Raw genomic sequence first — 12,718 nt, 5'->3', positions numbered from 1 at the left:
AATAAAGAGTGACATCAAAATCTCACTTTTTACAATGTCTGACTTTTAATTGTGCTCAAACTTAAAGAAATACTACACCCACAAAATGACCATTTGAATAGCAATAACTCATCCCGAGTTACATTGAGTTCTTGAAAACTTATGAAGTCCTGATGAATTAAAGTAAATTGGCCTAAGTTTAACATTAGCAAAACTATATCAAACACCCATCTAAAAACACTCACAACTTGTGCAGTAAAATCTAAGTCTCATTTATTGAATGCTCAGTACTTCCCAAATACATGCATCTTACTAAAACCTCATAATTTTAAACACTTCTGCATAAGCAGTCCAACGCTTGCGCAGGCGCTACTTGTCCATGCGAATCCAGAGATGTTCAAAGTGTTTTCCATTCCCTGTCGAGGCATGTGAGACAACAACGTTTTCTTCATGAATTCAAGCCAACACAGGGATTAGTAAATGATATACAAATGGTCATTTTGAGGGCAAAGTATTCCTTTAGAGTTAAAACAAATTGATCTGCTCACTGAGTAGCTCCCATGAAAAAGATTGTATTGCTGTGTAACTATTTGAGCAACAGGCTCTTTCTCAGACTGAAATGGTCCTTTAAGCACACATCACGCAAGGATAATTATTTCTATAAATTATGAAAAAATAATATTATGTTCAAAGAGGAAGTGGGCTGTGGTAACATCGGTGTTGAGTAAGATAATAAAAGTAAAATTTGCTTAGTAGACAAAGCAATTGGGCAACATCGAAATCTTTCTGCGTGTTTCAGCACAATTTGGCGAAAACATTTCCTCTAAAGTATCATTGTCCTCTGCCATATATATCTCCTGCCTATGGACTCTGACTGACACTTTGACATTGGCTCATTGTTTTTATGAGCAAGGCATATCTTGATAGGTAACCAGAATTTCTTGCTGGACAAGACTATGTATCAAATAACTGTCAGCAGAATAAAATGCAGAAAATAAAATAATATCTTATATATATGTATTACTTTGTTTACTACTCTTGACTTTACACAGCAGCCGATCCATGGCAAATATAGAAATACACAGCATTATCGTAACAGTTATTATAAAGTAAAAACAAAATAAGGAATGTTAATTTCCTCCCAGTACATCCAATTAACCAGACTCTTCTTAGTAATTAAAAAATCTATGATTAAATACAGATTATTTCAAACTATCATTCCAAATAAGACGACCTGCAGTCTAAATTGCTTTCGACACTTTAGCCAGTCAAAGTCAACTCTAGTGAAACCATATACTGTATATAAGAAGTCGTCATAATCATGGTGACGTCAACCATTGGTTTGTGGACTGTTGTTTTGAAGCCACGAGTTTGTTCTTTTGGCTGTCGCCATCTTGGATTTCGGCCGTCGCCGTCACATGTCACTTACAAGGTAGTCCCGCCCCAAAGCATCCTCCGTTTATGGTCTATTTTACTCTAATTGGGACAATGATTTACTAAATATACAGCATGCCGTATTGAAGAAGACTTGCGATTTAGACCATAAACTTATGTTTATCATGTTTCCTGAGGTAATGAATGAAGTGAGAAGTAGGGGTCATTTTCTCATAGACTTCCACACAATTCAACTTCTTTTTGCAAACAGAGTAACTCCCCCTGCTGGTCAGTGGAGAGAATGCAAGTCAAAGTCACTTCCGCATTGCTTTCCCTCTACAGAACTGGAGGTTGCTGCCTGATTGAATATCTCCCATATTTCAGAACAGACTGAAATCATTGGCTAGTCACTGTATTCTGTTTTTTTTTTTTTTTTTTGTCTTTTTAAATCACACAGTCATAAAATGCAATCATTTATTTCTTAATCATTTGAATTTTTTTTGTTTTGATGTAAATCACCACTAAACATGACTTAAACAAAGTAATAGTTGACGGTAAAAGTAAATATTTTAGTTAATTGGCTAGAGGCTTAAAATACATGGGCAGAAGTGAGATGAACTGAATTAAATCTTTATCTTATTGGATAAAACAGATGTTGATAAACTGAATAATTTGTGTTGAAAATAGGTGAAGAATCACAATATATTGCAATGTTTAATATCGCAATACTAAATATATCACAAAATTCTTAAATAATAATAACAATAATATTTTATTGCGACTAATGTATAAAGCTTATATCGTATTGTGGGGATTTTGGTGATTCCCACATCAAGTGGCTACTTTTTGGACAGCTACAAAAAGAGGATGATGGGAGGTTAATTAATCCCTTGTGTTCTTAAATTTCTTAAGATATAACTCATTTTAATTATCTTATAATTAAATTGAGTATAATGTTCATTTAACAATGACAGGCAGTGATATTTCTTTTACACATTTCAAGAGTACAAGCAATGAACAGCATCTAGTGAGCATAACGTGTAACAATTATATACATTCAATCATAGATATAAAGACAAAATCAAACACCAATCATTCCCACTGAGACATCCTAGAGCCTAAATTGTTCTGTTCCTTGAGGTCAGATATCACCAACTCCATTGAAACTCACACTTTGTGACATATTGTTAAATACCTGAATATACCTTTACTATATACACCATAGTAAAAAAAACAAAGCTAAAACACTAATGAAGCATCAAAGTGTGATACATCAGTCTGGGATACAGTACAGTACAGTGTATGTCCCGCTAGATTCTGCTAAATCACAGTTATAATTGGCTCAGGATTTTCTACTTCTGCATTCTCTATCAGTTTATTGGTATCCACCACATCGGGGCGGTTAGGGTTTACCTCATCAGGACAATTCAGGAACAAGACCAGGGGGGACGTTGCGACCCAGCAGAAACAGGTGGGCGCTGCAGCCCAGCCGGGACGGGACCCGGGGAAGGCTGCGGCCCAGCCGGGACGGGACCCAGGGAAGGCTGCAGCCGTAGCGCCGACGGGACGGGTGGAGCAGGAGTCGGCCGGGGCGCCGACGGGTCAGGAGGTGCAGGAGTCCGCCGGGGCACCGACGGGTGAGTAGGTGAAGGAGTTGGCATGAACCATCAGGGGTCAGGAGTCGGCCGGAAGGGTCAGGAGTCGGCCGGGACGCCGAAGGGTCAGGAGTCGGCCGGAATGTCGAGGGGTCAGGAGTCGGCCGGGACGCCGACTGGACAGGAGTCGGCCGGAACGTCGAGGGGTCAGGAGTCGGCCGGGACACCGACTGGACAGGAGTCGGCCGGAACGTCGAAGGGTCAGGAGTCGGCCGGAACGCCGACTGGACAGGAGTCGGCCGGGACGCCGAAGGGTCAGGAGTCAGCAGGGACGGCGACACGTCTCTGGAGCGCCTCTTCGATGAACCCGAACCGGGCCTGTGACGAGGTGTCGAACGCTGGGTCCATGTCGTGGCCAGATCGTAATGTCAGGGAGGGGTAGTGTGGACCCAATAGCAGTGCGACGAGGCAAAAGCAAGGTACGAATCCGGTGGTTGGGGACAGAAGGCTGAGTCGTTGACCGGGGCACAGGCAAGGCAGGGAAGTCCAGACAGGCCGGAATGTCGAGGGGTCAGGAGTCGGCCGGGACACCGATGGGTCTGGAGTCGGCCGGAACGTCGAGGGGTCAGGAGTCGGCCGGAAGGGTCAGGAGTCGGCAGGGACGCCGACTGGACAGGAGTCGGCCGGAAGGCCAGGAGTAGGCAGGGACGCCGATGGGTCAGAAATTGGCCGGAACGTCGAGGGGTCAGGAGTCGGCCGGAAGGGTCAGGAGTCGGCCGGGACGCCGAAGGGTCAGGAGTCGGCCGGAACGTCGACGGGTCAGGAGTCGGCCGGAACGTCGACGGTTCAGGAGTCGGCAGGGACGCCGAAGGGTCAGTTTACCTGAATTGTCCTGATGAAGGGTCAGGAGTCGGCCGGAACGTCGAGGGTCAGGAGTCGGCCGGAAGGCCGAAGGGTCAGGAGTCGGCAGGGACGGCGACTGGACAGGAGTCGGCCGGAAGGCCAGGAGTAGGCAGGGACGCCGATGGGTCAGAAATTGGCCGGAACGTCGAGGGGTCAGGAGTCGGCCGGAAGGGTCAGGAGTCGGCCGGAACGTCGACGGGTCAGGAGTCGGCCGGAACGTCGAAGGTTCAGGAGTCGGCAGGGACGCCGAAGGGTCAGTTTACCTGAATTGTCCTGATGAAGGGTCAGGAGTCGGCCGGAACGCCGAGGGGTCAGGAGTCGGCCGGAACGCCGAGGGTCAGGAGTCGGCCGGAACGCCGACGGGTCAGGAGTCGGCCGGAACGCCGACGGGTCAGGAGTCGGCCGGAACGTCGAGGGGTCAGGAGTCAGCAGGGACGTCGAAGGGTCAGGAGTCGGCAGGGACGCCGAAGGGTCAGTTTATCTGAATTGTCCTGATGAAGGGTCAGGAGTCGGCCGGAACGCCGAGAGGTCAGGAGTCGACGGGTATGGAGTCGGCCGGGACGCCGAAGGGTCTGGAGTCGGCCGGAACGTCGAGGGGTCAGGAGTCGGCCGGAATGTCGAGGGGTCAGGAGTCGGCCGGAACGTCGAGGGGTCAGGAGTCAGCAGGGACGTCGAAGGGTCAGGTGTCGGCAGGGACGCCGACGGGTCAAGAGTTGGCCGAAGGGTCAGGAGTCGGCAGGGATGCCGACTGATCAGGAGTCGGCCGGGACGCCGAGGGGTCAGGAGTCGGCCGGAACGTCGAGGGGTCAGGAGTCGGCCGGAAGGCCGAAGGGTCAGGAGTCGGCTGGGACGGCGACGCGTCTCTGGAGCGCCTCTTCGATGAACCCGAACGCCGAAGGGTCAGTTTACCTGAATTGTCCTGATGAAGGGTCAGGAGTCGGCCGGAACGCCGAGAGGTCAGGAGTCGACGGGTATGGAGTCGGCCGGGACGCCGAAGGGTCTGGAGTCGGCCGGAACGTCGAGGGGTCAGGAGTCGGCCGGAACGTCGAGGGGTCAGGAGTCGGCCGGAAGGGTCAGGAGTCGGCCGGGACGCCGAAGGGTCAGGAGTCGGCCGGAACGTCGACGGGTCAGGAGTCGGCCGGAACGTCGAAGGTTCAGGAGTCGGCAGGGACGCCGAAGGGTCAGTTTACCTGAATTGTCCTGATGAAGGGTCAGGAGTCGGCCGGAACGCCGAGGGGTCAGGAGTCGGCCGGAACGCCGAGGGGTCAGGAGTCGGCCGGAACGACGACGGGTCAGGAGTCGGCCGGAACGTCGAGGGGTCAGGAGTCAGCAGGGACGTCGAAGGGTCAGGAGTCGGCAGGGACGCCGAAGGGTCAGTTTATCTGAATTGTCCTGATGAAGGGTCAGGAGTCGGCCGGAACGCCGAGAGGTCAGGAGTCGACGGGTATGGAGTCGGCCGGGACGCCGAAGGGTCTGGAGTCGGCCGGAACGTCGAGGGGTCAGGAGTCGGCCGGAACGTCGAGGGTCAGGAGTCAGCCGGAAGGCCGACTGGACAGGAGTTGGCCGGAACGTCGACGGGTCAGGAGTCGGCCGGAACGTCGAGGGGTCAGGAGTCAGCAGGGACGTCGAAGGGTCAGGAGTCAGCAGGGACGTCGAAGGGTCAGGTGTCGGCAGGGACGCCGACGGGTCAAGAGTTGGCCGAAGGGTCAGGAGTCGGCAGGGATGCCGACTGATCAGGAGTCGGCCGGGACGCCGAGGGGTCAGGAGTCGGCCGGAACGTCGAGGGGTCAGGAGTCGGCCGGAAGGCCGAAGGGTCAGGAGTCGGCAGGGACGGCGACGCGTCTCTGGAGCGCCTCTTCGATGAACCCGAACGCCGAAGGGTCAGTTTACCTGAATTGTCCTGATGAAGGGTCAGGAGTCGGCCGGAACGCCGAGAGGTCTGGAGTCGGCCGGCACGTCGAGGGGTCAGGAGTCGGCCGGAACGTCGAGGGGTCAGGAGTCGGCCGGAAGGCCGACTGGACAGGACTAGGATAGACTAAGTATATTGTTCTCTGCTTTCTTAAAATTGATCTTAAACTGTACCAAGCCTGCTTAAAAAAGGGTTAGTGACTGATGCTGATTCTCTTGATTCTACTTTTCTGACATTCTCTAATCAGGAAGTGTTTGATGCTCTGTTGTCCTCCTGTGCCTTTAATCAGGAACTGCTCTGAGAGGTGTGCTTTAGCTTCAATAGGTCAATTGTCCTCTTAACTGCTAGGGGGAGTGGCTTACACATCTCAAGGATATATATACTCAGACCACACAAACCTTACTCCAGTGTATTTTGACTCTGGAGGGATACTGAACTACTTGATTCTGCTAGGATAGACTAAGTATATTGTTCTCTGCTTTCTTAAAATTGATCTTAAACTGTACCAAGCCTGCAACCAGCTGGATCTTATCTTCACTAGACACTGTTCTACTGCTAACCTCTCTGTCACTCCCCTCCAGCACTCGGACCACTACTTCATGTCCTACTCCCTCTCCTCTCCCCCCTTACTTCCTCCACCTACCCACATGGTTTCTACCCGTAGTCACCTCCGCTCCCTCTCCCGCGCTGATCTTTCCTCTTCCGTTACCTCTGCCCTCCCTGACCCTGAATCCTTCTCTCTCCTATCCCCCGATACTGCTACTGATCTTCTCCTCTCCACCCTTTCCTCCTCTTTGGACAACCTCTGTCCCTTCACCTCCAGGCCTGCACGGCCAACTCCTCCTGCCCCGTGGCTGTCGGACTCAGTGTGTACTGATAGACGGAGCCTAAGAGCGGCTGAGCGTAAATGGAGAACAGGCAAACTCCCGGAGGACCTTCTTAACTTCCAATCTCTCCTTTCCACTTTTTCCTCCTCTCTAGCTACTGCTAAAGCGGCTTTTTTCCGCTCGAAAATCCTAACCTCTGCTTCCAATCCTAAAAAACTCTTTGAAACTTTCTCTTCACTCCTCCAACTCCAACCCCCTCCTCCTACTTCCTCCCTTCTCCCTGATGATTTCGCCAACTTCTTTGACAAGAAGGTAAACGATATCAGATCCTCCTTCTCCCAGCCCCCCTCCCTGTCCACCCTCTCCCTCTCTACCCTCTACAGCTCTTCCCCCTCAGCTCCCCCTTCCCTCTCCACACCCAATCTTACCCCATTTTGCTCCCCTCTCCCCTAACGAGGTCCTCGACCTTGTTACATCTAACCGCCCCACCACGTGCTCCCTTGACCCGATCCCCTCCCCTCTTCTTCAGTCTATTGCCACTGAACTCCTTCCTTTCCTCACCCACCTCATCAACACATCTCTCGTCTCGGGATGCTTTCCCTCGGCTTTCAAGACTGCCAGAGTCACCCCCCTTCTGAAAAAACCATCACTTGACCCCTCTGATGTCAAGAACTTCAGACCGGTTTCCCTTCTACCCTTTCTATCCAAAACACTTGAACGCGCTGTCTCTAAACAACTGTCTTCCTACCTCCACCAGAACAACCTCTTGGACCCCCACCAGTCCGGGTTCAAGGTGGGTCACTCGTCAGAGACGGCCCTCCTTGCGGTGACGGAGTCGCTTCACGCTGCGAGAGCGAACTCTCTCTCCTCTGTCCTGATTCTCCTGGACCTGTCAGCGGCGTTTGACACGGTGAACCACCAGATCCTCCTCTCCACCCTCGAGGGGATGGGCGTCTCAGGCTCTGCACTCTCCCTGCTTGCATCCTACCTGACAGGCCGATCCTACCAGGTGACATGGAGGGGGCCGTGTCAGAACCACGCACGCTGTCTACGGGGTTCCACAAGGCTCAGTTCTGGGCCCCCTTCTCTTCTCGCTCTACACAACATCTCTGGGTTCTGTTATTCGCTCGCATGACTTCTCTTACCATTGTTATGCCGATGACACCCAGCTGGTCTTGTCATTTCCTCCCGGTGACACCCAAGTGGAGGCACGCATTGCTGCGTGCTTGGCTGACATCTCGAAGTGGATGGCGACACACCACCTGAAGCTGAACCTGGACAAAACCGAGCTACTCTTCCTCCCGGGGAAGGGTTGCCCGCACCGAGACCTGTCCATCACCATTGATGATGCCGTGTTGATGCCAACTCGGACTGTGAGGAATCTGGGTGTGACCCTGGACGACCAACTGTCGTTCTCAGCAAACATTGCATCGGTCACACGCTCCTGCAGATTCCTCCTATACAACATCAGGAGGATTCGCCCCTTCCTCACTGAGGAGACGGCGCAGGTGCTCATCCAGGCTCTGGTCATCTCCCGCCTGGACTACTGCAACTCACTACTTGCTGGAGCCCCGGCGTCGGCCATCAGACACCTGGAGCTTGTCCAGAAAGCTGCAGCACGTCTGGTGTTCAATCGCCCCAAGTTCTCTCACACAACTTCCCTTCTCCGTTCTCTACACTGGCTCCCTGTAAGAGCTCGCATCCAGTTTAAGACTCTGGTGCTAGCCTACAGGGCAGTGAAAGGAACAGCTCCTTCCTATCTCCAGGCCTTGGTCAAGCCCTACACCCCTGCCCGACCACTTCGCTCTGCTGCCTCGGGGCGACTGGTTTCCCCGTCGCTCAGAGGTCCCTCCGGCCGATCCACCCGGTCACAGCTTTTTTCTGTCCTGGCCCCTCAGTGGTGGAATGAACTCCCCACCGACGTCAGGACAGCAGAGTCGCTGCCCATCTTTAGGCGCAGGCTGAAAACTCACCTCTTCAAGAAGTACTACCCTGAGCCTTCCTCGTAGCACTTATTGCACTCGTATTAGTTGTTGCACTTACTGTATTCGTATCAGTTCGCTGCACTTATTGAATTTGTATTTGTTTACTGCACTTATCCTATTCGTAGTAGTTTGTAGCACTTACTATATTCGGATTAGTCTGTTGCAATTATTGTTTTCGTAGTAACTTGCCTCTGCACTATACTTTTGCTCTGGCTTATGCTTTGAGATGCTTGTTTAAGAAAGGAGATGCACTTATGACTTCTGGTGACTAGTAGTTCTCTTGAATACCTATGTTGAATACACTTCCTGTAAGTCGCTTTGGATAAAAGCGTCTGCTAAATGACTAATGTAATGTAATGAGTCGGCAGGGACGGCGACGCGTCTCTGGAGCACCTCTTCGATGAACCCGAACGCCGAAGGGTCAGTTTATCTGAATTGTCCTGATGAAGGGTCAGGAGTCGGCCGGAACGCCGAGAGGTCAGGAGTCGACGGGTATGGAGTCGGCCGGGACGCCGAAGGGTCTGGAGTCGGCCGGAACGTCGAGGGGTCAGGAGTCGGCCGGAACGTCGAGGGTCAGGAGTCGGCCGGAAGGCCGACTGGACAGGAGTTGGCCGGAACGTCGAGGGGTCAGGAGTCGGCCGGAACGTCGAGGGGTCAGGAGTCGGCAGGGACGCCGACGGGTCAGGAGTCGGCAGGGACGCCGACGGGTCAGGAGTCGGCCGGGACGCCGAGGGTCAGTAGTCGGCCGGAACGTCGAGGGGTCAGTAGTCGGCCGGAAGGTCGAGGGGTCAGGAGTCAGCCGGAAGGGTCAGGAGTCGGCCGGAACGCCAACTGGACAGGAGTCGGCCGGGACGCCGAAGGGTCAGGAGTCAGCAGGGACGGCGACACGTCTCTGGAGCGCCTCTTCGATGAACCCGAACCGGGCCTGTGACGAGGTGTCGAACGCTGGGTCCATGTCGTGGCCAGATCATAATGTCAGGGAGGGGTAGTGTGGACCCAATAGCAGTGCGACGAGGCAAAAGCAAGGTACGAATCCGGTGGTTGGGGACAGAAGGCTGAGTCGTTGACCGGGGCACAGGCAAGGCAGGGAAGTCCAGACAGGCCGGAATGTCGAGTCGGCAGGGACGCCGACTGGACAGGAGTCGGCCGGAAGGCCAGGAGTCGGCAGGGACGCCAATGGGTCAGAAATTGGCCGGAACGTCGAGGGGTCAGGAGTCGGCCGGAAGGGTCAGGAGTCGGCCGGGATGCCGAAGGGTCAGGAGTCGGCCGGAACGTCGAAGGTTCAGGAGTCGGCAGGGACGCCGAAGGGTCAGTTTACCTGAATTGTCCTGATGAAGGGTCAGGAGTCGGCAGGGACGCCGACTGGACAGGAGTCGGCCGGGACGCCGAGGGGTCAGGAGTCGGCCGGAACGCCGAGGGGTCAGGAGTCGGCCGGAAGGGCGAAGGGTCAGGAGTCGGCAGGGACGCCGAAGGGTCAGGAGTCGGCCGGAACGCCGACGGGTCAGGAGTCGGCCGGAACGCCGACGGGTCAGGAGTCGGCCGGAACGCCGACTGGACAGGAGTCGGCCGGAACGTTGAAGGGTCAGGAGTCGGCTGGAACGTCGAGGGGTCAGGAGTCGGCCGGAAGGCCGAAGGGTCAGGAGTCGGCCGGGACGCCGAAGGGTCAGGAGTCGGCAGGGACGCCGAAGGGTCAGGAGTCGGCAGGGACGCCGAAGGGTCAGGAGTCGGCCGGGACGCCGAAGGGTCAGGAGTCGGCAGGGACGCTGAAGGGTCAGGAGTCGGCAGGGACGCCGACGCATCTCTGGAGCGCCTCTTCGATGAACCCGAACCGGGCCTGTGACGAGGTGTCAAACGCTGGGTCCATGTCGTGGCCAGATCGTAATGTCAGGGAGGGGTAGTGTGGACCCAACAGCAGTGCGACGAGGCAAAAGCAAGGTACGAATCCGGTGGTACAGGCAAGGCAGGGAAGTCCAGACAGGCAGGATCAGCAACGGGAAATCAGTCCACAGGAAATTGCTGGAAGGTCTAGCATGAATACAACGAACGATCTGGCAGCAAGTGTGTGACTGACTGGGGTTTAAATACTGCAGGGTGTAGGTGCAGCAGATTGAGCAGGTGAGAGGGATTGTGCTGATGAGGTGGGTGTGGCAGACAGGTGCACTGCATGAGGCTGATTAGATGAGTGAGGGAGAGTGTGGTGAGAGAGAGGGGGCTGGGCTGTGAGCAAAAAAACCAATACTGAGTTTGGTGCAAACTGGAAACACACTGGTGGCCCTTTGACTATTATACAGGGCCATTAGCACCATTGATGACAGTGACATCATGTCCTCAGTATTTCTTGTGTATTGCCGTTTTTTCACAATTTAAAAACTCACATGTGATGGGTATTTTTCAGGCTGAATTCAGTACTTTTAGACTCTGTGTGTTTGAAATATACTGCTATTAGGCAAACAGAAAATAAATGTAAAAAGTGCTAAAACAGCATTTAGACCTTATTTTTGGAAATAAAACTGAATAAAAATAACTTAAAAGCTGACAGAGTGAAAACATATATAACAAAAAAGCTTTTCATGTCAGTGTTCACATAGTTCCTTTTTTTTTGTTTTGATGACCCTATTCCTTACACCTATTTATTTAAATCTCATTGCAAGAGTTTTATTTTTAAAAGCCCACCCACACTCATGCCACATTATCAGTGATGTCACAGATTACACTTTAAACTACTGTCTTAGTTAGAGGATAGTCATTTGTTTGTTTCCTGCTGTCGATCTTTTCTTTATTCCTGTCCTACTCTCATTTTCTTATAGGAAATGTTTGACGTCATCTTAGATGAGAACCAGCTCACTGATGCCTGTGAGCACGTTGCTGATTATCTGGAGTCTTACTGGAGAGCCACTCATCCACCAGAGATGGAGCCTGCCAACGCACTTGTGGCCCAGCTGGCCGGGAATACACTGCCCACCAGTCCTTCAGCAATACCGCCGGTACATGAAACACAGACACATTTATAGCACACGACGACTAAGTAAACAATAAAGTTATAGGATTTAATATCATTTGCAAACATCTCATTCCACTCATCTCCTCCGTACAGACAGTCTGCTGAATGTGGAAAAAAAACCTTTGCATAGTAAATTATTAGCTCAGCAGGAATGTAAATTGTGTCTAGATGGAGGAAATGCACAGTGTGCTGCGTCTTTACTTGTTTCCATTTGTTCATCTAACACTTTCATTCCATTTCTCCTCATCCTACTCCTCTGGGAAGTTGAAGAAATGAGATAGGTCTGCCTCTGGTGAGTGAGATACCTTCAAATTCTGCTGTAGCTGAGTTTTAGCCGCAGTAATAGAGATGAGTTAGAGTAGCATCCTTTTAGAAGTTAACTAGAAAATATGTGTATGTCAGTGTTGTAGTCATGACCACCTAAACCGAGATCAAGTCAGGACCAAGACTCAGAGTGTATAGAGACTGAGACAAGACTAAGACTTTAAGGGATGGAGACCATGTCAAGACCAAAACCAGTGGGAGTCCCACAGTGTATGACAAACATATGATAAAATGTGGAACATGCAAACCAGAGCCAAAACAGAGCCAAACCTTATCAAATTGTTCATCAACTATCCCACGAAACACCCACAGAAAACAAATGTAGATTCCCTTTATTGCCATATATACTATGTATGTGTGTATGTACAAGTGTACCACCATAAATGTCTCGATATAATAATCAAAAGGCATTGCATAGGTGACTTTTCTGTGTGTGGATTTTCCTTGGTGATAACAAATACATCAGACAATGTTCAGTAAATCTAGTGATAACCTTGCTGAATACCAGTAGCATGACTTTAAAGTGGCAAATAAATATGCTATCTTTAACCTCCCCACATGTTGATAGCAATCCGTTTCAGCCATAGTTTGCTAACATGATGCATGAAATGTGTGTGAGAAACAATAGAATACAACACTAACGTATGATACACAAAGTGTCCCAGACCATCAAGGGGTAGCACAGCACAAGAATAAAGAAGCCCCCTCGCAATAGTAATGGTAGCATGCATGAAATTCCTGCTGTTTGCAAAATATACCAGACACTAGATGTATGTCAGATATATACTACTACTAGATATATGTCTAAGGTTATTGAAAAA

This window comes from Anoplopoma fimbria, chromosome 3 (assembly GCF_027596085.1).
Source record: "Anoplopoma fimbria isolate UVic2021 breed Golden Eagle Sablefish chromosome 3, Afim_UVic_2022, whole genome shotgun sequence".
Classification (NCBI taxonomy): Eukaryota; Metazoa; Chordata; class Actinopteri; order Perciformes; family Anoplopomatidae; genus Anoplopoma; species Anoplopoma fimbria.
This window is presented reverse-complemented; position numbering follows the sequence as displayed.